This window comes from Leptidea sinapis, chromosome 2, assembly GCF_905404315.1.
Source record: "Leptidea sinapis chromosome 2, ilLepSina1.1, whole genome shotgun sequence".
NCBI classification, from domain to species: domain Eukaryota; kingdom Metazoa; phylum Arthropoda; class Insecta; order Lepidoptera; family Pieridae; genus Leptidea; species Leptidea sinapis.
In genome coordinates this window covers 13,168,215-13,190,559 of record NC_066266.1, presented here as the reverse complement: position 1 = coordinate 13,190,559, position 22,345 = coordinate 13,168,215, and the positions used below count along the sequence as shown (strand labels likewise).

Here is a 22,345-nt window from a genome sequence, read left to right as displayed (position 1 = left end):
TCTAAAAGAAAATCGTGTTGCAACTTCATGCAAACTTTATCTAGTAAAATATTAAAACTGTACTGGCATTATATATCTCAAGTATGTAATTCTTTTGATGCATCAAAAGATATAACGATAGGTTGCCTGACATTTACAGTATAAACAATCTTAGTACGAAGTTATACCTGAGGGTTAATCTAGAATATGCAATATGTTTACCAATAGACATTTTAGTTGTTATGATTGGTTTATTCGGACGTATAACGTTTCCCGCGTTTATCCAACCGTTAACCTAATATGCATTTATAGGTAATAGCTATAGTCCTGTAGTTTTCCGGATCAGAAATGTCTCTTTTTTTTAATCGCATGGAGAAGGGCTAACTTCCATGAGGGACTTCGCCTTTAGAATATGACTGCCATAATAAACGCGTTAGCACCGGCTTCAACTTAGAGGCACACATTCTAAGCACGATTGGAGAAATGCCATCCCGCCCGCTCGACTTCCTGACGTCCAACGAAAACAGAGCTCGCCTAACAGTTTTCTGTCTGAACTGTACTTCAGGCATAGAGCTCTGACACCGTGGGATGTTCCGTTGTCGTCAAGAGTCGAGTTCGAGGCAAAAAGAGCGCACAGAAGATCGGCTTTCTCTTTTACCATATGGACCATTTTGTCTTGCTATGACAAAAAAGTGAACAGTTTTGTATTTAATTATTTGAATCATTAAAGTTATAATTCCACTACATTTAACTTGTACCTAGTACTTCAATAACAAGCCCCCTCTACTTATATGAATATAATAGCTAGGTATCGATACCTCTGTACTAATGATCCTATGAAGCGAACAAATTGTTAAAATGTCAAGGAACAAGCCTTTCGAATTCACTGTGTCAGCGTGTCACAATGTTTCGTGAAGCAGCAATATTATTTTTGATACTGTAAAGAAAATTATCAAACGATTTATTAATAGAAGTGTGAATTCGAAACAACTCCAACTGTCAGCAGTAGAAATGAACGCCAGAAGACTTGACATACAATTACATCTGCCGTGAAGCAGTAATATTACGTAAGCATTATTGAGTGTCGATATGAAGGGCGCTGTAGCTAGTGAAATTACTGGGCAAATAGAAATTAACATTATACGTCTCAAGGTGACGAGCGCAATTGATGTGCCCCTCATGATTTCGGTTTTTCAAAAATCCTGAGCGGCACTGCATCGTTATGGACCAGGCGTGTCGATTACCATCAGCTGAACGTCCTGTTCGTCTCGTCCCTAGTTGTCATAAAAAAAAGGTTCAACTTGGGCTTACATGTCTGTAAGTACAATCAACAATTATTTTCACCAAGACCCAAATGTGCCAATGGTCAAACAGGAGATAATTAGTTAGCTCAATTCTTTCGCAAAACGTGTTTATGTCCAAACAAACACTCTCGCCTGCAATCTGTTGAATAAAAGTTCTTTTAAAAGACTGATAAAATATTGGGATTACAAAAATTACCGTACCTACTCTGTAGCGGACCCGGACACCTAAGTTTTACGTAAGTAAAGTCTGAGTAAAGTGTAAGTACGCTGTATAGATCTCAGCTTAAGTTTAGGTTTGGCCTTAGGTTACGAAACCCTAAAAACAGTGCTTGCAGAAATTTGTTCAGTATAAAGTCTGAATATATTGCTGGTTCAAAAGTAGATCAAATACAGTGGAGCTAGACTGACCATATACGGAACCAAGTCTTGGAACCCCAAGGACACCTTGCCGCCTCAAGCACGATAGTGGCAAACAATGATTGCAAAAGCAAACACCAATTATCCTCCTTTTAGAGTAAATGGCCAACGCATAATATGATTTCGTAGGCCAAAACAAAACTTTGAATGGAAAAAAATCTGTTAGTAAATTGAATTAAATAGTTCAAAATAACGAAGAGAAAATAATGGTAAATGGTCCCCAAATAAGTTTGGTGTTCGTTTATGTGTATGTAATGAGGTTAATTATAATTCCACGTTGATATAAGTTGAAAAAGTTTCTGAAATAGCTAATGTTTACTTATCAGATGTAAGATCATCTACGTATAAGTTATCAATTGACTTACCTTATGTTATAACAGACAGTCATCAGTTTTCATCATTTCATACAGTCAAAAGATATCCACTGCAGGACAAAGACCTCCCTCAAATATCTACATGATAATCAATCCTGCGCTGCCCTCATCCGACCATCATCAGTCCATCTTGTGGGGGGTCTACCAACGCTGAATCTTCCAGTACGTGGTCGCCATTCAAGGACTTAACTGCCACAACGGCTATCTGTATATCAAGCTATGCCTTGCCCACTGCCACTTCAGTTTCGCAATCATTTGGGCTATGTCAGTGACTTTGGTGCTCCTATGGATCACCTCATTTCTGATTCGATCTCGCAGGGAAACTCCACTCTCCATTGCTCTCTGTGCGACCATCGGCTTTCTCATAAGGCTTATAGTTAGTGACCTCGTCTATCAGACACCCTTAAAGCCCTATAAGTTTTTTAAGAGAATTTACTAAGCAGTCAATTATTTAATGGGTTGACATTGGAAGTTATACCAACATGGTGTGGACTAAAATGTGATGAAAAAGTTTCTTCACTTGTAAAGAATGGTACCCCAGCTATATTACATGAACCAAATATATGTGGGGTTTCAAGATATATCGAACACCATACAGCACTGGGAGGCAATCAAAGGCTCGTATAAAAAACTTTATCAAGGTGATTTCTTTAAACATGAACAAGATAAAAGATGAGAAAAAGAAGACAAGAAGAGACAGAGAGAAAGATAATGACCATTGCTGGTCTAACAAACACCTATAAACCATGGGCTCATTACGTCCCCAGACGTATGTGTTTAGTTCAGTCGCACAAAGGATTCAAATTTAAATTCAAATATTTTTATTCAAAATAGGATGTGACATCACTTATTAAAAGTCAAAAAACTATCACCCATTTCAAAATGAATGCCTCAGGCCTGAGAAGAACGGGCGCAACAAATTCAGTGTACTTTTTTTTTTCATCAAAAAATATGTTTACAAAGTAACATTGTACAATATTATAGAATTATTAGTTAATACCTTGAGGGCGTTCGCCAATTTCAGCCCGGTATTATTAAGAAAGTAATTTATGTTATAGTAACGTTTACCACACAAACGTTTTTAACAATTCTTTGAATAACGTAATACTTTATGATTAAGAACCTTATCACTAGAGACCGTATTATATGCAAATGCATATTTCATATGCTTTTACATATTTAGTACCCTTTCAGCGGTAGTTGCATATTTTAGAAAAAAAAAAATTATGCATTTTTACGCTCGATCTCGCTCATCGTAAACCCAAACATTGCACCCAAATTTAAATTCCGCCCAGTAACCGGGAGAATTATTAATGACAATATATTTTGTCTTTAATATATACTGCATTAATGTAAAAAAAATGTTCGTATTTCTAAATAAATAAATAATATTAGACAATTACAACCCCCCTGATAATCATAATCTTATCACAGACCATTTCATAGATTTTGACCACTAGCGCCACCTATTAGCTGCCTTAAGTAACACGTAATGTGCGTGCAGAATTATTGGCACTTGGCGAATTTGATGTACTTTTACCTTCTATGTTTGATGATTACTTCTAAAATGTACGTAATTAAAGCAATTAACAGTATCTTAATAATAGTTACTAAAACTTTATTCCACTATACAGATATATTATAAGAAATAGAAGATATGACTCACTTAGGCACTTACCAGAAAAACACCTATGCTTTTATTTCTTGTGCAATTCCATATTTAATAATTTTTTTATGAAAACAAGGGACGAGACGAGCAGGACATTTAGCTGATGGGAATTTATACACCCTGCCCATTACAATGCAGTGCCGCTCAGAATTCTTGAAAACCCCAAAAATTCTGAGCGGCTCTACAATTGCGCTCTTCACCTTGAGACATAAGATGTTAAGACTCATTTGTTTGACCCAGTTATTTCACTAACTAAATAAACATCCATATTTATCAATTAATTAGTGTCTGCAGTAACCATGAGTCGAACCCGGGACCTTTAACTCAGTGGGCAGGGTCACTAACTGGCCTATATGGGTCGCCGTTATTTTTATTTCATTAATTAATAATCTTTGAATTCGGTTGAAGTATCTAGTATATTAGAAATGACAACAAAAAGAATTCTAAAGGAATCAATTTTGAGAAAATAAATGCCTTTTATGCGTTTTATCAAACGCACAACCCAATCATAAGTTGAGAGACAGATAATTCCACCACTCGACTAATGAGTTTGTCAATATATAATTCAATACCCGTTCCAACAAATTGTTATTCCATACAGTTAATAAGCTGTGGAAACAAATTGCTGATAAGGCTTTGTTCTGTACTCGACATGTCGGGACATGACTAAAAAGAAGCTGCACATTATTTAATCTTTTTTTTTTATGACAATAAGGGACGAGACGAGCAAGACGTTCAACTGATGGTAATTGGAGACGCCCTGTCTATTACAATGTAGTACCGCTCAGGATTCTTGAAAAACCCAAAAATTCTGAGCGATGTTAAGTCTCATTTGCCCAGTAATTTCACTAGCTACGGGGCCCTTCAGACCGAAATATATATACATATTTTATCCTTGGTTGTTTATGTCTTGACATGACAACTTTTGTTTACATTACGATATTTTTATATTTACTTTATTTATTTCTCTCTAGCAATAGATGTATTAAAATATTTGTATAATATAACTAGGCATTTTTTTATGGAATAGGAGGACAAACGAGCGTACGGGTCACCTGTTGTTAAGTGATCACCGCCGCCCACATTCTCTTGCAATACCAGAGGAATCACAAGAGCGTTGCCGGCCTTTAAGGAAGGTGTACGCGCTTTTTTTGAACATACCGATGTCGTCACGTCCCGAAAATACCGCACAAAGAAGCTCATTCCACAGCTTTGTAGTACGAGGAAGAAAGCTCCTTGAAAACCGCACTGTGGAGGACCGCTACACATCCAGGTGGTTGGGATGATAGCCTAACTTTTGGCATGTCATGCGAAGGTGGAAATCGGCGGCAGGAATGAGGTTAAACAGCTCTTCGGAACACTCCCCGTGATAAATGCGGTAGAAGACACGCAATGAAGCATTACCGGCGACTTAAATTATTTATTTACAATAGGGAGTGACAATAACATAACATATTGCAACAACACTTGGGAAACCTTATGAAGGTACATCAGTTCGTAAGTGGGTTTTGAGATGGGGAGAAGAAGTCATAAGGAACTCCCAGTCTATCTTTTAAATCATATAGATAACAAATTACCGCCAGTTGCAGAAATCGTCCTTAAAGTTAATGTTTCATTAAATATAATACCGTCACTTTCTTTTTCATCTTGACAGTAAGAGATAGCATGTGATATGACGAAAATTTTCGGACGTTTGCGTTAGTTATTTTTTGGTTTCTTTGTCCGTTATTAGGACAGACAAAGGGTTCAAGCCCATACAGCCGTATTCATTATTTAATAATGAATTATCAAAGCCATATTTGCAAGATTTTTACAAAATTGTTCTTCCTAAAAACGTAGAATAGCACGAGTAATAAATTATTTAATGATTTTTACTTCGTTACGCCAAAGAAGTACAACTTCTTGCGTGCATACATAAGTACACACACACTTTTTTAACCGACTTCCAAAAGGAGGAGGTTATCAATTCGATCGGTTTTTTATTTTTATGTATATACACCGATTACTCTGAGTTAATGATCCGATTTACGTAATTTTTCTTTAGTTCGATGCAGAATAGATGCCATTTGGTCCCATAAAAAACTTACATAGTTTTGCCCAGTAGTTTTCATTTTATGAACATTTTATACGAAAATTTTTGTTTACCTTAATAATAATAATATTGATTTTTGTGTACGACTTTTTTATGAGTTTTCAGGTTGATTATATATTATAATTATTAACTGACCCTAAAAAGAAAAAAAAAAAATAGGTTAAAAAAACCGACTCCAAAAACTGAACAGTATCAAATAATTAAAAATTTAATTTAATACACCTTCACATTTAATATTAATAAAATGTTATTATATGTATAATACTTTTCAGTTTTTGAAGTCATATTTAATTATCTTTCATAGTGATTAGGGGTAACTTTGACCTGACCTTTCTTACGATTCAAATATATTATGTACCATAAGCATTGTGTAAAACTAACCAAAATAAAAAATAACGAGGGTTAACAGACTGTAACCGATCCCTAAATAAAGGGAATCTGGGCACCTGTTTCGGGCGACACCTGTGGAATACATAATACCCTCGTCCTTTGAAAGCCCTTCACAGTTGAGATAAAAACACGAATGATTTTGAGTACCTTTACTTATTTGCGTATTGTATTTTAAATATAGTACTTTTGTTGTGTTTTCTATTACGTTAGAGTTCCTTTAATAATAAAAATAGCTTATTTATACCGCATTAACATTTTTACACAAAAAAAAAAAACAAAAAAAGTTGGTTTCCCCATATTTAGAACTGAAACTCAATTTTTTTTTCAACACACCCAAACGTGTGGGGTCTATGAATAGGTCTTCAAAAATGATATGGAGGTTTCTAATATATTTTTTTTTGTAAACTGAATAGTTTTTGCGAGAGACACTTCCAAAGGGTAAAAAGTGTGTCCACCTTTAACTTCTAAAATAAGAGAATTGATAAAACTAAAAAAATATATGATGTACATTACCATGCAAACATACACTGCAATATGGTTTGAACGAGATCTACTAAGAAGTATTTTTTTAATTTAAAAAAAACACACTTTTATTAAAACATCGATCAAAGTTACAACGAACTTCAAGAACTTTTATATTAAGTTACTTGCTCCCACGGAACCCTTCATGGGTGAGTCCGACTCGGACATGGCCGCTTTTTAAATTACCACCAGTAAAAAACCGCAAACAAATTTCAACCAGTAGATTCTTTAAATAATTCACTTTAGTTAACCTCTTGAAACATTTAATTGATCACAAGCCAAAATGTCACCAAAGAATAATTTTCCGAGCAATAAAATATGTTAAACCGACCACTGCTTTGTAGATCACAGCTATTATATATGTAAATTAAAATAACAAAAACATCCAAGAATCTACAGTTGAGAACGCGAATTATAATTATCATTTGCATAATTTTTCTTCTTCAATGCATTTGAAAGGAATTCTGAATTGTGTGTGTGTTTTTTAATGAAAATAAGGGACGAGACAGCTGATGGTAATTGATACGCCCTAACAATTAGGTACTTTTATCTTGAAAAACACAAAACTTCTGTGCGGCACTACAATTGCGCTCGTCACCTTGAGACATAAGATGCTAGACCATTCAGACCGAAAGATAGAAATGTTTACATATTACTGCTTCACGGCAGAAATAGGCGCCGTTGTGGTACCCATAATCTAGCCGGCTTCCTGTGCAAAGAAGTTTTCCACTGGTAAATATCATTATCTGGAGTTCGGAATTGTGCGTATAATATCATTATCAAAAGTTATTTTTATTCCTTTATCTATTTCCGGTGTGTGTGTGTGTGTATTAATGCATCTACTGCACTCAATAAATCTTGTTTTTACGCATCAATTTACATTTACTTTTTTTGACTTACTCGTGTAAGACATTGAGTATTTGACGTTTGAGTAGTTTTGTTGCATCACCTTACATATCATCATCAACTGGAAGACGTCCACTGCTGATCAAAGGCCTTCACCAAAGATTTTAACGATGATCGGTCCTGCGCTGCCCTCATCCAACGTTATCAGCGATCTTGACCAGATCTTCGGTCCATCTTGTGGGGGGCCTACCAACACTGCGTCTTCCGGTACGTGGTCACCATTCAACTTTACCACCCCAACGGCCATCTGTCCGTTGGACTACGTCGGTTACTTTGGTTCTCCTACGGCTCTCCTCATTTCTGATTCGATCTCGCTGGAAAACTCCGAGCATAGCCTTCCCAATTGCCCTCTGAGCGACCAAGAGTTTTCTCATAAGGACTATAGTTAGCGACCACGTCTGCGTACCGTAAGTCCTCACTAGCAACAAACACTGGTTGAAAACATTCGTACATATATTGTAACTGAAATAATTTCTAAGAAGATGCAGCTCTTAATGTGGATTTCAAAGAGAGGACAATGAGTTTCCTGGCATTTCGTCTCATTAAAGCTTTCCGAAGTGGCGGTAGTTGCAAAAAGAAAAGAAATTTTTTGACATTTAACTACTGAATAGTTTTTATGCCGGCAGTAAAGTCTTCGAATGGCGGCTACGTACTGGAAGACGCAGTATTGTTAGGCCTCCCACAAGCCTTTGTCCAGCAGTGGACGTTTTGCGACTGATGATTATAATGACATTACTATAACATTTTTGCATATAAAAATTATGTTATTTGGAGATATATTTTGCGAACGTATAGGTTTTACTTAAAGTTCCGTTACCAATTTAGGATTTTTTAGTTACAACTATTAGACACTATATAAACCATAGTTATATTATCCCACTGACATACATCTATGACATAGACCACAGTCTATATCACATTACCACAGATAACCAACCATTAAATTATGGCTTGTCATATATAGGTAAATTCCTTTTAAAAAAAAAGTAATTTGTAAACTAAAAAGAATCTCGATTATTGACATGAAAAATAATTTTTAGATCCTTTTGTGAACTTAGTTTTAGGAGAGAAAACTCATACAAACTCTATTATTGTCCACATTTATCACCGGGAGTATTCCGAAGAGCTGTTTGATCTATTTCCTGCCGCCAAATTCCACCTTCGCAGGACACGCCATAAATTAGGATATCATCACCACCTTCTGGATACGTGGCATTGCAAGCTGTGGAGTGAACTACCTGGGACGGTGTTTCCAGGACAATATGACATGGGTACCTACAAAAGAAGCGCGTACACTTTTCTAAAGGGCCGGCTTTTCTTGTGGTTTCTCTGGTGTTTCAAGAGAATGTGGGCGGTGGTGATCACTTAACAACAGGTTTTTTTTACGGAAAAAGGAAGACAAACGAGCGTTCGGGTCACCTGGTGTTAAGTGATCACCGCCGCTCACATACTTTTGCAATACCAGAGGAATCACAGGAGCGTTGCCGGCTGGAAGCTTATTCCACAGCTTTGTAGTACGTGGAAAAAGCTCCTTGAAAAGCGCACTGTAGAAGACCGCCACACATCAGGGATGATATCCTAATTTGGCGACAGGAATCAGGTGAAACAGCTCTTCGGATATCATCCCCACCTTCTGGATGTGTCCTCCATTGTGTGGTGACCCGTACGCTCGTTTGACCTCTCTTTCATAAAAAAAACCAATAAACATCTGAAGTTAATTAAGCAGCAAAACGAAGACAAGCTTACTCTCCCAGAAGAAACAAGTTAAACCACCTAATGAACAAAACAAGCCGTTATACAGAATCGTTCATTTAGAATCGATGTTACAAAAAATATTTGACATTTGTAACCGTTGAAGCGACACTTTCCAGTTGAGCTGAAGTCATCATTGTTGCTTCGAAGAATTAGTACAAAATCAATTCATATATTTTTATCTTAAATGGGATATAATATCACTTATACTATCAGCCTGGGTTATGATTATTTTATAGTAACAATAGGATTTTTGGGTTTTTCAATAACCTTGATCGGCACTGCATTGCAGGGCGTATGAATTACCACCAGCTGAACGTCCTGCTCGTCTCGACCCTTATTTTCATAAAAAAATATAGTAATGATAATGCAATATTGTACATTTTATTAAGAAGAGAGCAAAAGAAGAATGCCATTTGTTTCAATACGACATGGGTACCTTCAAAAAAAGCGTTAACACCTTCCTTATGGGCCGGAAACGGTCCTGTGATTCCTCTGGTGTTGCAAGATAATGTGGGCGGCGGTGATTACTTAACTACAGGTGAACCGTACGCTCGTTTGTCTTCTCTTCCATAAATAAAAGAATAAATACTTAAAATAACTCTTAACATTTAGACATTGTTACTTGTTAGTAAATATTGAATTCTGCTTTACAATGAGTGAAGTTTGCATTAATTGAAACATGTCATGTATAATATTTAAATTTAGAACGCATAAGCGTTGATGAGTTTCCTGTTTAGGTTATTTATAGACATTTTTTTATCAATGGATGACCATGGTGTGTCGACTATCCAGTAGTTATTTGAATTGTACCATTTATGTACTCCTGTTCTACGATCATTTTTCACGTTCAAATAAACCAATTGGTATACGGTGTAAGTAAGTACTTAAATGTATTAAATAATTTCGTTTGTAGATTTTGTAGTTTGTTTTTGTAGCTGGCATTAATAATGTAAAGTGAGAAGTTAGATTGAAGTATGTTGTTTTTCACACTCAATAAATTAACTTGAAAAATTTATGCTGAAGAAATCAATTATTATTTGATTACTACCCGATTTTGTTCTTATATTATTTAGTTTTTTCAAATATGCATCTATACATTAAAACAAGGCAATTCGCACATCGCAAAAATAGTTATTTATACAAATTTCTGGCAACCGGAGTAATTCGAACGAAATTTTTCGATTCGGTTCTTAAACTTGCGGAGATATAAAGTAACTACTACAAAAAGTCGGTTGAAAAATACAAAGACATTTTTTCATCCATGTTTTAGTGAGATTTAGCTACTCTGGGGCAGTTATTTTATTATTGCCGATACTAATAAAGTACAATATGTAATTGTTTAAGAATTTGGCTGTTATAAAAGTCCCATAATAGAATTTTCATATGGTTTTGTATATAATAGATTTTATATGATTATTTTCTACACCGCAATATCTTAAAGTTTTATAACTATATGACCCGACAGACGTTGTTGTGTACATAATATATAAAATACTGTTTTTATGAATTTGTTAATAATATTTCATAACATCAAGAATTATTTCGTAAAATATGCTCCCTGTTGTTTTCATGAAATTGTTTCATAGCAGAACTGTTTTGACAATGCGTCAATAGAATCTCTCATAGCCATACAAAGCTCATGTCCATACAAAACAAATTTTGGAAATAAAAATAATTATGGCTCCCAAATCGAAATAAAAACTATCCAATCTCTCAAGTTGGACTAAACTGCACTCCATGAAGTAATCTTTATTAAAATCCGTTCATTAGTTTAAAAGTTCACTGGAAACAAACATCAGTACACTGGATTTATATATATTAAGATTTTATCTATTCTATAGTTAGAAATATTAAAATTCTATTGTGCATTACATTAATGTAACTGTTGCCTTGTAAGAAAGATCACTCATATCCAATATAAACATAACGTTCATTAATTGGTAGAAATTCAAATAAAATTTAAATATTCAGTTGTGAGTAATGTACATCTTAGTAACTCCTAATTTTACAAAAAGTTAGCAAAATTTTCAGGATTACTTTTGATGATATTATCAATTCATTGCTTTCATCTAATACTTGTGTTTTTTACTTGGATAGCGAGAATGCTTAGTATTTCTTTTAATCGCTATTAAGAAACGTTATTTATTACACTTTCTTCAACTATAGTGCTATCATTGTGTTGTAAGGCTTTATTTCCCGCAACTTATCAAATTTATCTTTTAAAAGAATGATAACATTAAGTTCATTATTAAAAATCTGGTCGGTATACTTACTTATATATTTAAAATATGAGACCTTTACATATTTTAGTAGATCTCTGACCTAAAAAGTAACCCCAGTATTTATAACACTGTCCTTTCATTCACTGTGGCCAGTAAAATTATTAATAATGCAACAGTTTTCGATTTCAACTGAAAATTAATCGATTTCGCTTTCGGTTGAATGACTTGCTTTTGTAACTTATAATTAATTTGTACTGCCAATATAATTATTATTACGACTAAAATATCTTAATATATATAAATCCAGTGTTGTGTTTGTTTTAAGTGAAAAGATTTTCATGGGAATTACTTCATGGAGTGCAGTTTAGTCCAACTTGAGAGATAGGATAGTTTTTATTTCAATTTGGGATCCATAATCATTTTTATTTCCTATATTTGTTTTGTATGGACATATTTTCTATGAAAGAATATATTGACGCATGGTTTGGCAGTTCTGCTGTGAAACAATTTCATTATAACAACAGGGTGCATATTTTACGAAATAATTCTTGATGTTATGAAACATAATTGACAAATTCATTAAAAACTATTTTTATTAATTACGTACAGAACAACGTCTGTCGGATCAGCTAGTTGGAATATAAAAATATAAAACAAATATGGTAGCCAAAGTCACAATTATTTATTTTAAATTATTAAGTTTTTTTCTGAAAAGCGGAAACATATATACATGGGTATGTAGTTTGTATGTTAGATTAATCAAGCAAAACCTACTTGAAAAGGAATTTGTATTTCAGAAAATGTTATGCTTGCTTGAAGCATTGCAATAATTATTCACACAGATTAAGATTGCAGAGAAGAAGTCTATTATTAAGTATTTAACATAGGGACCTATAAATATTAAGAACGTATTTGGTCACTTTTCAAAATTAAGTTAAAACAAAATAAGATACATTTACGAATAATACATTACGAATTATTAATATTGTTCTCTATGCGAGGCTTCTACGGGACCTGCTGACCCGCCTAACACGGCATACGAGATAACAGTACTATTTTAAATCGATATACGTAAAATCATGTCTATATCTACTAATTTTACTATTGTACCCAGCGTTAATTGAACTCAAAACCCATCGCTAAGAAGACACAAATTATATAACGCTTGATCACTGTAACCGTCGAAATAATAAGATTATAATTAAGTTTACAAATTAAAGTGAGCTCTCGGAGCTTAGAAAATAAACTTGAACTAAATAGTTCGTGACTGTTTCCACAATTGGAATCAAGTTTAAATGGCTTGTTTCAAGTTCGAACTAGTTTTTGTCTGTCGTCCCTTTCTTAAGGTTCTGCCCATCGGTTTTTTGCGAAATTACCTGATCTTTACAAGTCCCTTTGAGTTACACAATAGTTGTTATAGAATTGTTATGTTAATTACTTATGTAAGACTTATAGGCGAAAGATAATGTGTTACATATCGGTATTTACTTTTTTTATGCAAAAAAATACATAAGTATTGTAGCCTCTCTGAACAGAGATTTTAAGAGGTTTGAAAAGTAAATAAAGTAACCGTGAGTATAAGTATTTTATTATGTGAGTTTTGAATGACAATATTTTTTTATTTCCTCTACCTCTTCTAAGAACCTCTTTGAAGTGGTAGTAAATTTAAAAAGAAAATAATACTTTTGACATTCATAAGTGTCATTTTGACCAAAATGAATAAAATGATTTTGATTTGATTGAAAACAACTCGTATTTCTTGTAACGAGTAGTAAGTTTCTTGTAGTAAGTTTGAATCTATTGATAATGTTTCAAAATATCCTTTGGAAATTTAATGAAACCTCGGCGAGAATACGTAATTTAGTTACACGCGTTTTAATCCTTTAAAAAGTGTTTTATTAAAGTTTTGTTAATTTCAATTAATTTAAACTTTTCTATATATAAATGATATTGCATATTTTATATTAGTTATTATATTTCGCTGTAAGTGAAATAATAACACTAAGATTTAGTTAGTTGGATATTGTGTTAGTGATGCTAATAAATAAATAATCTTTAATGTACAATAAGTAGTTTAATCTACTACTATTTAGGTATATAATATAACAAATCTAGCTGTTATTCTGGGTAGGTCCAAAGCCTATATTAGTGGATGTAAACAAAAGTTATTTTCGTATTGAATGATGACACGGCGGTCTGACAGTGTTTATGAGACATGCGTAGCCGTAGTGAACAAGTACAATATTTACGCAGTTAAAGCTCTTGTTTGATATTTCAAACATTGTTTTTTCTCTAGCTAACGGTCTTGCAAATATAGACAATCAGTAATTTTGGCGCACTATTTGAAATTGGAATGTTGTGATAGAAACTCCTTTGTTACTTGAAACTTTTTGCTTTTATTTGAATTTAGATTTTTCTCACATTGTTTTTTCTCTAGTTAACGCTCTTGCAAATTTAGATTATCAGTTATTTTGGTGCATTATTTGAAATTGGAATGTTGTGATAGAAACTCCTTTGTTACTTGAAACTTTTTGCTTTTATTTGAATTCTGATATTTCTCACATTGTTTTTTCTCTAGTTAACGCTCTTGCAAATTTAGATAATCAGTTATTTTGGCGCATTATTTGAAATTGGAATGTTGTGGTAGAAACTCCTTTGTTACTTGAAACTTTTTGCTTTTATTTGAATTCTGATATTTCTCACATTGTTTTTTCTCTAGTTAACGCTCTTGCAAATTTAGATTATCAGTTATTTTGGTGCATTATTTGAAATTGGAATGTTGTGATAGAAACTCCTTTGTTACTTGAAACTTTTTGCTTTTATTTCAATTCTGATATTTCTCACATTGTTTTTTCTCTAGTTAACGCTCTTGCAAATTTAGATAATCAGTTATTTTGGCGCATTATTTGAAATTGGAATGTTGTGGTAGAAACTCCTATGTTACTTGAAACTTTTTGCTTTTATTTAAATTCTGATATTTCTCACATAGCAAATTCTTGCATGTTATTTTTATAAAATATTATGAACATGGATAATTAAATCAGCATACATTTTCGACTTTTATAAATCACTATGTTAATTGTTAATAATGTTTTTTTTCTCTATATATTCCAAACTCGCTCCAGGTACGATTTTTACATTATATTATGTTTAATTTACAGACCAAAATGAATAAAAAATTTTACTTTGATTTATTTCGATGTAAAATAATAAATTGAAAAATATCATTTTATTTTTGATTTGATGACTTTGGAAATTCAACAAAGGATTTAATGACATTTATTCATGCTATGTGTAATTATTTAAAAGACCTCTATACCTACCAATGTCTTTTAGATTAAAATGAAATTCAGGGAATTTGAATATATTAAATAAAAACAAAGCATATTCATAAAATAATAAGTTTATTTTTAAAAACTCCCATGTGGGTAGATACGATTAATACAATCATGTTATATATGTGTGATTACATACGGCAACTTACCTAGAGAAGAATATTTTATAATAATAATTGTAGTTTCTTATATAATTAAAAATCACAAACACTAAATGCGATATTTACATGTTTTAAAAAGTCTACAAAATTGATTTTACAATTTTTTTGAAATTTTATAATTTAATGGATAATAATTTCGCAGAATATGAATATAACAAAAATTAAGAATAATATTTACAGATGTGGCAACAATTGTTAAACACATATTTGTTGATTCGCTGAAGCGCATTTTCACTAATATTTGGTGTGTCCGAAATAATTTTCCTAATTATTATCGAGATATTATATATATTCGAGACTATTATAAATCATTTGGAACTAAAGAAAATTTGAGATCAACGAAACAGGATTTACGAGACTACTTAGTTAAATAAATTACTAGTACATTATTAGATACTATTAAAAACTACACTATTTAAAATTGTTAAAAACAAAATCAGAGATCAAATGGATATTTAACTAAAGTTTAAACTTAACAGAACTAAAACAATAATTACTTGAAATTACTTAAACGATTTATCTAAGAAAAAAAATAAAATAAAATTTGCGCTGCTCAAATACATAAAGCGATAAGTAAATATTCCGACATAAGAACATAATGTACATTAACTCTTAAATCGTAACTAGGTATATTAAAAGTGAATTATTTCAAAATGTCTATCATTAAATCGAAGAGGTTTTGTCGAACTTCACTCAATGTTAATACTAAAGCAAAATTCAATAAGCGATCGTGTTAATTGCAAAACCGATTTAAAACGGCAACCGTTTTGAATCGGCAACCACCATTTACGAATTAAGTGCAGTTAGACACAACATCTTTTACATAATTGTAACTTAGAATTACTTAACAATTGTTCAGATTTGCTTTGCAAATCGCCGTTAACAACACATCTAGTATCTTCTCTTATCTCACTGTATTGAAGAGCGATGACGCGAGAGAGACTTTTATGATAGCAACTACCATCACCAGGTTGACGATGTAGGTCGAATTGCATCTTAAGTAGTAAGGTGGTAAGTTATTGTCCCCAGGGCACTCACCTCGATGGCCTTCCTGTGTTTCTTGACCAGGCTGCCGGGCCACCAATATGTGGCACAGAACATCGTACAACTCGGCCAAAAGCCGGTTCAATCGTGAAAAGTTCTCCTCCGTTGCCTCTCTCTCGCTCGGTAAGTTGAATGCTATCGCCATCTCTCTCAGCGTCTTTTTCTACCGAAGAATCGTGAACAGGTCGTTTGTTTTGTAAACACAAACGCTTGGCGGCCAATCTTGTCAAAATCCCTCGCGAATATTTTTTCTAGTCCAAAGTCGCGAGTAATTTTTCAATTACAAAAAGTTCGAATAATAATTCAACACTTGTACTAGGAGTTCATAAGTTCAAAATTCTATTTGGTTGAAGGAGATCACACGTTACGCTCCAAAGTTTATTTCACTCGTAATTTAGCGGTAAATAAGCCTCGCTCAATGACACAATTGCGTTAACTGACGCACTATGCATTACACTGAATTCGACGTAAACCAACAGTTCGCTCCACAAAAGAGGTCGGCTGAATACTAATGCACGTGCGCCGCTCGCGGAAGCAGGTCGTGTAATAAGGGATAATACTTTGTGCACATCACCGCTTGCCCGGCGCGGATGTCTATGTGTGCGAGGTGCATAACGTAAGCATACGCTCACACAGCTGCGCGCTATTTGATTATAAATAGTTGAACGCACGGTAGCACGCTCCCTTCGCCCTCTACCACTACAATAAACTGTGACACGGTTGTCGCCATCTCTTTCGCACTCACGCAACTCAACGCCTTTCATTTCATTCTGTCATGGTTACATCAGCATCGCGACGGCGTTGATATCTATTCGTGTTCTCTTTTCGATTACAGGGTTTAACGCATTAATGTACGAGACGGCATGTTAGCGCAGGGTTCGCGTTTGAGGATAGGAAAGCGCGGCAAAATGAATTAGCCAATGGGGTGGTTAGATTAGTATGGGGTGAGGTGACGTAAGAAAAGAGTTCTCGAAAGCGCAGGGTAGGAAAGGGTGTTGCGTTCACTTTGCTTTGAGCTTTCGACGTAACTTGTTATCGTCCGTTATATTTTAACGGCTCTTTGTTCCGACGTAGATTAGTGCATAATCTCGTTTTAACGCGAGTTAGGATCGGGTTTGATATCGTAACATAATTTACGTGTGTATGTTTTATTTGTAGTAATTCGGTAATGGTTTGGTTTACTACGTTCGTATAAATGGTTTTACGTTCGCGGTTTTGCTGTAAACGTAGGTTGTGCAATCGAAGGTGCTTTTAGGGTTTATTGGTTTTTAATACCAAGTGAAAACCTTTGTTTAAACTGATTTAATACGGGTAATAAAAATGATAACTGCTCAAGACGTAAAACGGTTACGAAAACACTTAGCGGTGATGCATTGGAAAAATTTGTGTTTAATGTTGACTTAAAATAAATTAATGAAAGTGGTGAAAAAATTAAAAAAAACACTCGTTTTACGATATAATTTTTTATTAAATTCTAAAGTTTCGTTTACACATTGTTTAGTTTTTAAAAATCAAGCTTTTTTCTAAAATGAAACTATATTTTTATTTAAGTGTTTATGAAAATAGTTTCAACTTCTCTGTACATTTTTATTAGTTCTGATAAATTGTTTAAAGTTTTGAAGTACTAATTTTCTCATGTTAAGTTAAGGAAATTACAAAAATTCCATACAATTTAAATCCGGACTCGATATATCAAATATTTTCGCGAATAATAGAATAATTCAAAGCAAAAGGTATGATGACTCACGTCGAGAACACTTTGGGATGATTTTTTTTCAGCTCTTAAGGTAAGAAATGAAATGGAGCTGCAAATTAATTTCCAATACGACAAATAAGTAACACCAAACTGAAAATATAACTAAGATAATGCGATAAATTAATTAATGCATTATTTAATTTAATAATAAATATAACATTAAAATGTTATAATATTACACCACTTATGAACTACTGCAGTCCTACCAGTGGGAGGCTCCTTTGCACAGATGCCGGCTAGATTATGGGTACTACAACGGCGCCTATTTTTGCCGTGAAGCAGTAATGTGTAAGCATTATTGTGTTTTGGTCTGAAGGGCGCCGTAGCTAGTGAAATTACTGGGTAAATGAGACCGAACAGTCTCAAGGTGACGAGCGCAATTGTAGTGCCGCTCAGATTTTTTGGGTTTTTCAATAATCCTGAGCGGCACTCCATTGCAATAGGCAAGGAGTATCAATCTTCTTATAAAATGTTCAATCTTCAAATTTAAAACATTTTTCACAGTATATATACAGATTAAATATATTTTTCGTTCTACATTAACACAATTATATATGAGAACCATCTTGTAACTCTTTCTTAAGAGTCACAAACACTAGCAACATCAAATACATTTAATTAGTGTGTTCATTTATACGACACTAGAAATAATGTCATACAAACTAGGTATGGTAATTTAGGTGTTTAACACATAACACACAACATACATAATAGCTTCAAAGGAAGATAATATACAAGTCAAAACAAAATAAGGGCCACTTTTTGACCTCATTAGCGATAATTTATTTTTTATGCATTCTCAAATAGCTGATTATTTATCGTGGTGTTAGCTTATTTGTTTCTACACATTTTTTTGAGTATTCCACCTGCATAATTGTTTAAAGTGGGTAGTTTTTGATAATTTATTGGAACCACTTGATTCTCCCATTTTAAGACGGATTTCAACTCAGTGAAATTGACGATTCTGTCAAGAACACTGTAAGTTTTGTTTAACTAGTGGCTGAATTAACATTTTGAAATAGTTATGCCGGGAATTCGACTTCATATGGACTTGCCAATCGTAACTAGGCCGCAACATTGCTTCAAGAATGTCATTCGCAACGTTCTAAAGCGTTGCAGCTGGGTTTTTCCCGGCGAGCGATCCAGAATACTTAGAATCGTTTTCAAGACACTGGAAGACTAATCAGCAGACAGGGATTTGGCAAAGTTCGAGCAACTACCGCACCGAAGGACCGCTACGTACGCTTGACTGCGCGCAGAGAACGCTGCATCATCTGGCATGGAATATGAATGATTGGTGGACAGTATTGTTTACGGATGAGTGCAAAGTTAAACTTTTTAGTGATTACCGTCGCATCAAGGTCTGGAGGCGTAAAGGTGATCAATTTTCAGATGCTTTTTCCATGAAAGTGACAGATTTGGGGGCCCCAATGATATGGTATGGGGAGGAATCTAAGCTGGTAATTCTAAACGAAAGCACAATAACTCTCTCATATGCACAGAGAATTGGCGCAAGATTCCATCTGATGCACGATAATGCTCGCGCTCATACAGCTAGGGCCACCAGGAGGCGAGGAGGCTGGTTTACAGTGTTGCCCTGGCCTGCAAACAGCCCGGATCTCAATCCCATTGGGACACCACCAATCCAGACATGTGGGATTTACTGAAACGCAGTATTCGAAGCACAAACCAACCCGTGCACAATGAAAGACAGCTAATAAACGTTCTGAATTCAAGCTGGGATCAAATTCCTCAAGAAAGAGTGGAGAGTGTATCATCTAGGCTTCAAGAGTGCATTAAAAAATGAGGAGGGCTTACTAGATATTGAGGAAAGTCACAAATCAACCAACTTTTTATGTTTTTTTTTTCTCACTAAATATTTTTGTAAAATGTTAATTTTTGGAAAAGTTGTTTCTTTTTTAAATTGTTTGCATCATTATTTGATGCTGTCTACAATAATCATTAACTAATTTATCCAATCGAATCATTAATCAACGTTTAAACCTCAAGAATTCATGAGAATACTATAAAAACGTGGTGGCCCTTAAATATTTTGTTTTGACTAGTATAAGTAGGTATATATAGTACTAGTGGACCCGACAGACGCTGTACTGTACACGTGTCCCACGTGTTATTCGCCTCAGTTTAAACAGAGCTTAATGTTTCCCGCGATTTTTGCATGGCCGCTTGATATTCAGAAAAAATCAGAATTATCATTGTATTGTCAGCCAACATTTTGAAGATTATTGGTTAATTCTCAGATATACATTTATAGCAAGTTTATATGTACGGCCGTTACGGCTGACTTTGTTTCATTTTATTTTATGTGTTATTGTATTTAAATACCGAAATTCACTATTCCATTGTTTCATATTGTAAGGATGTGAAGTAACTTTGACATACTTTCACTCTTAAACAAAATTACCACATTTTATATTTCAAATGTTAACAGAGGATAGTGTGTGAAAAAGAGAGTTTTATTTTTTCTTTGATAACAAAATATATAAAGACTCGTGGTATCGTTAAAATATTCAAAACCGTAAATTTAATGTAGGTTTTAGAGCGTATACAGAGTATACTCACATCGACGCCGCTAGATGGCGCTACATGTTTTTCAGTAGACTGCCAAGTCCATATAATCTAATGTTTTTAGTATCTAGTTTCTTAACAAAACCAAAAAATTTATCGAAGTAGGCGTTACTTTGCGGAAATCCATAATTATACAAATGATTTAAGTTTTCTTTAGTGTTAATTCCGCCAATATTTGTTTTTAAAACAATTAGACACGTGATTCGCCTCTACACGAGGCATCCTCAGGACGTGCTGTCGGTCTGTCTGAATGTTTTATATTGCTGTTTATTGACCAAGTTATTTTAAGTAACTCGAGTTAATGCCGCAATGTAGAGATATAGCACAGATTTTGGCGAGACAACACGTCCTGAGGATGCCTCTTGTTGAGGCGAAACACGTGTCTAATTGTTTAAAAACAAATATTGGCGGAATTAACACTAAAGGTAACTTAAATCAATTGTATAAAACCAAAAAATACGCAATTACACAAAATATTTATATAATAACAAAAAAAAATTCGGTACTTACTGCACGACTGAAGAGAAAATCTCCTTTGAGTATCTTTTAGTAATCATTTTAATCAACGTTAATATACATACGACATACCCAGTGATAAGTGACCCTACCTACTGAGCTAGAGGTCCCGGGTTCAAATCCTGGTAGGTACAAACATTAAATGATAAAAATACATGTTTGTTTCAGAGTCATGGATGTTTTTATGTATTTGTGTATTTTTAAGTATGTATTTTATAATAAAATATATTTAAGTTAGTATATTGTATTAAAAGTGATATTATAAGCTTATGATTATTGAAATAATTCCTTTCAAGTGTCAAATCTTAGATAACTTATACGTCTTGCTACGAGACAACCGATGAAGATGCCTTAGGTTTTTATTACTTTAGTGTGCGTAACAAGCTATGTCTTACACTCGTGATTTGTATGTCAATTTGTGTAAGTGTGCGTTCATTGCTCAAAATATAGGTTAACTGTTGACCTCAATTTTTTTAGACGTTAACACAGCTATCACAGTCTATCTAGATGTATAAAATGATCTTAAATCAATGATTCAAATATAATATGCGGAACTGAGGTTCGGAAAAAGTAGAGTCCTTAACACGAACATTCGAGAAACTAGCCGGATACTCTTTATAGTATTTTATTAATGAAGATAAGGGATGAGATGAGCAGGACGTTCAGGTGATGCGAATTGATACGCCCTGCCCACTACAATGCAGGGCCGCTCAAGATTATTGAAAAACCCATAAAGTCTGAGTGGCACTGTAACTGCACTCGTCACCTTGAGACATAAGACGTCAAATCTCATTTGCCCAGTAATTTTACTTGCTACGGCGCCCTTCAGACTGAAACACTTAACGTAACTTAACGTAATGCTTACATATTCTTGCTTCACGGCAGAAATAGACGTTGTGGTACCCATAATCTAGCCGGCATCCTAGGCAAAGGAGCCTCCCACTGGTAAAGTTTTTCGGTGACACATTAATTAGATCCGTTGATACACATCGCGGAATCATCGGTTTGCTCGCCCGATATGGTCTACTTCGTTTAAAGGTTTTGAATTCATTTATACGTATTTGACTCTTTATAAGATCGGCCATGCTGATTCCTCTGGTATAACAATGGTGAGCACCTACCATCAGGTGACTCTTATGTATGTTCGTCTGTTTTCCATAAATAATTCAAAAAAATTGTTATGTTTTTTTAGTGATAACCTTTCACCTAAGCTAACCTTCTGGAATTAATACTAAATAAAACTGAAAACAAAACCTTTATGAACGATGCGGTACTCCAACCCCATCCCAAATCCCTGAAGTGATGATTATCACT

At 34.0% G+C, this 22,345-nt stretch overlaps 1 long non-coding RNA gene across 1 annotated transcript in view; it reads right to left on the bottom strand.

Annotated features, from left to right (window-relative positions):
• Window positions 1–16,304, bottom strand: part of LOC126972090 (uncharacterized) — a 158,577-nt gene extending 142,273 nt beyond the window's left edge. The window contains exon 1 of the long non-coding RNA XR_007731046.1: window positions 16,165–16,304. This is a non-coding gene — a long non-coding RNA (uncharacterized LOC126972090). The remainder of the gene's footprint in view (window positions 1–16,164) is intronic.
• Window positions 16,305–22,345: the final 6,041 nt, after the last annotated feature.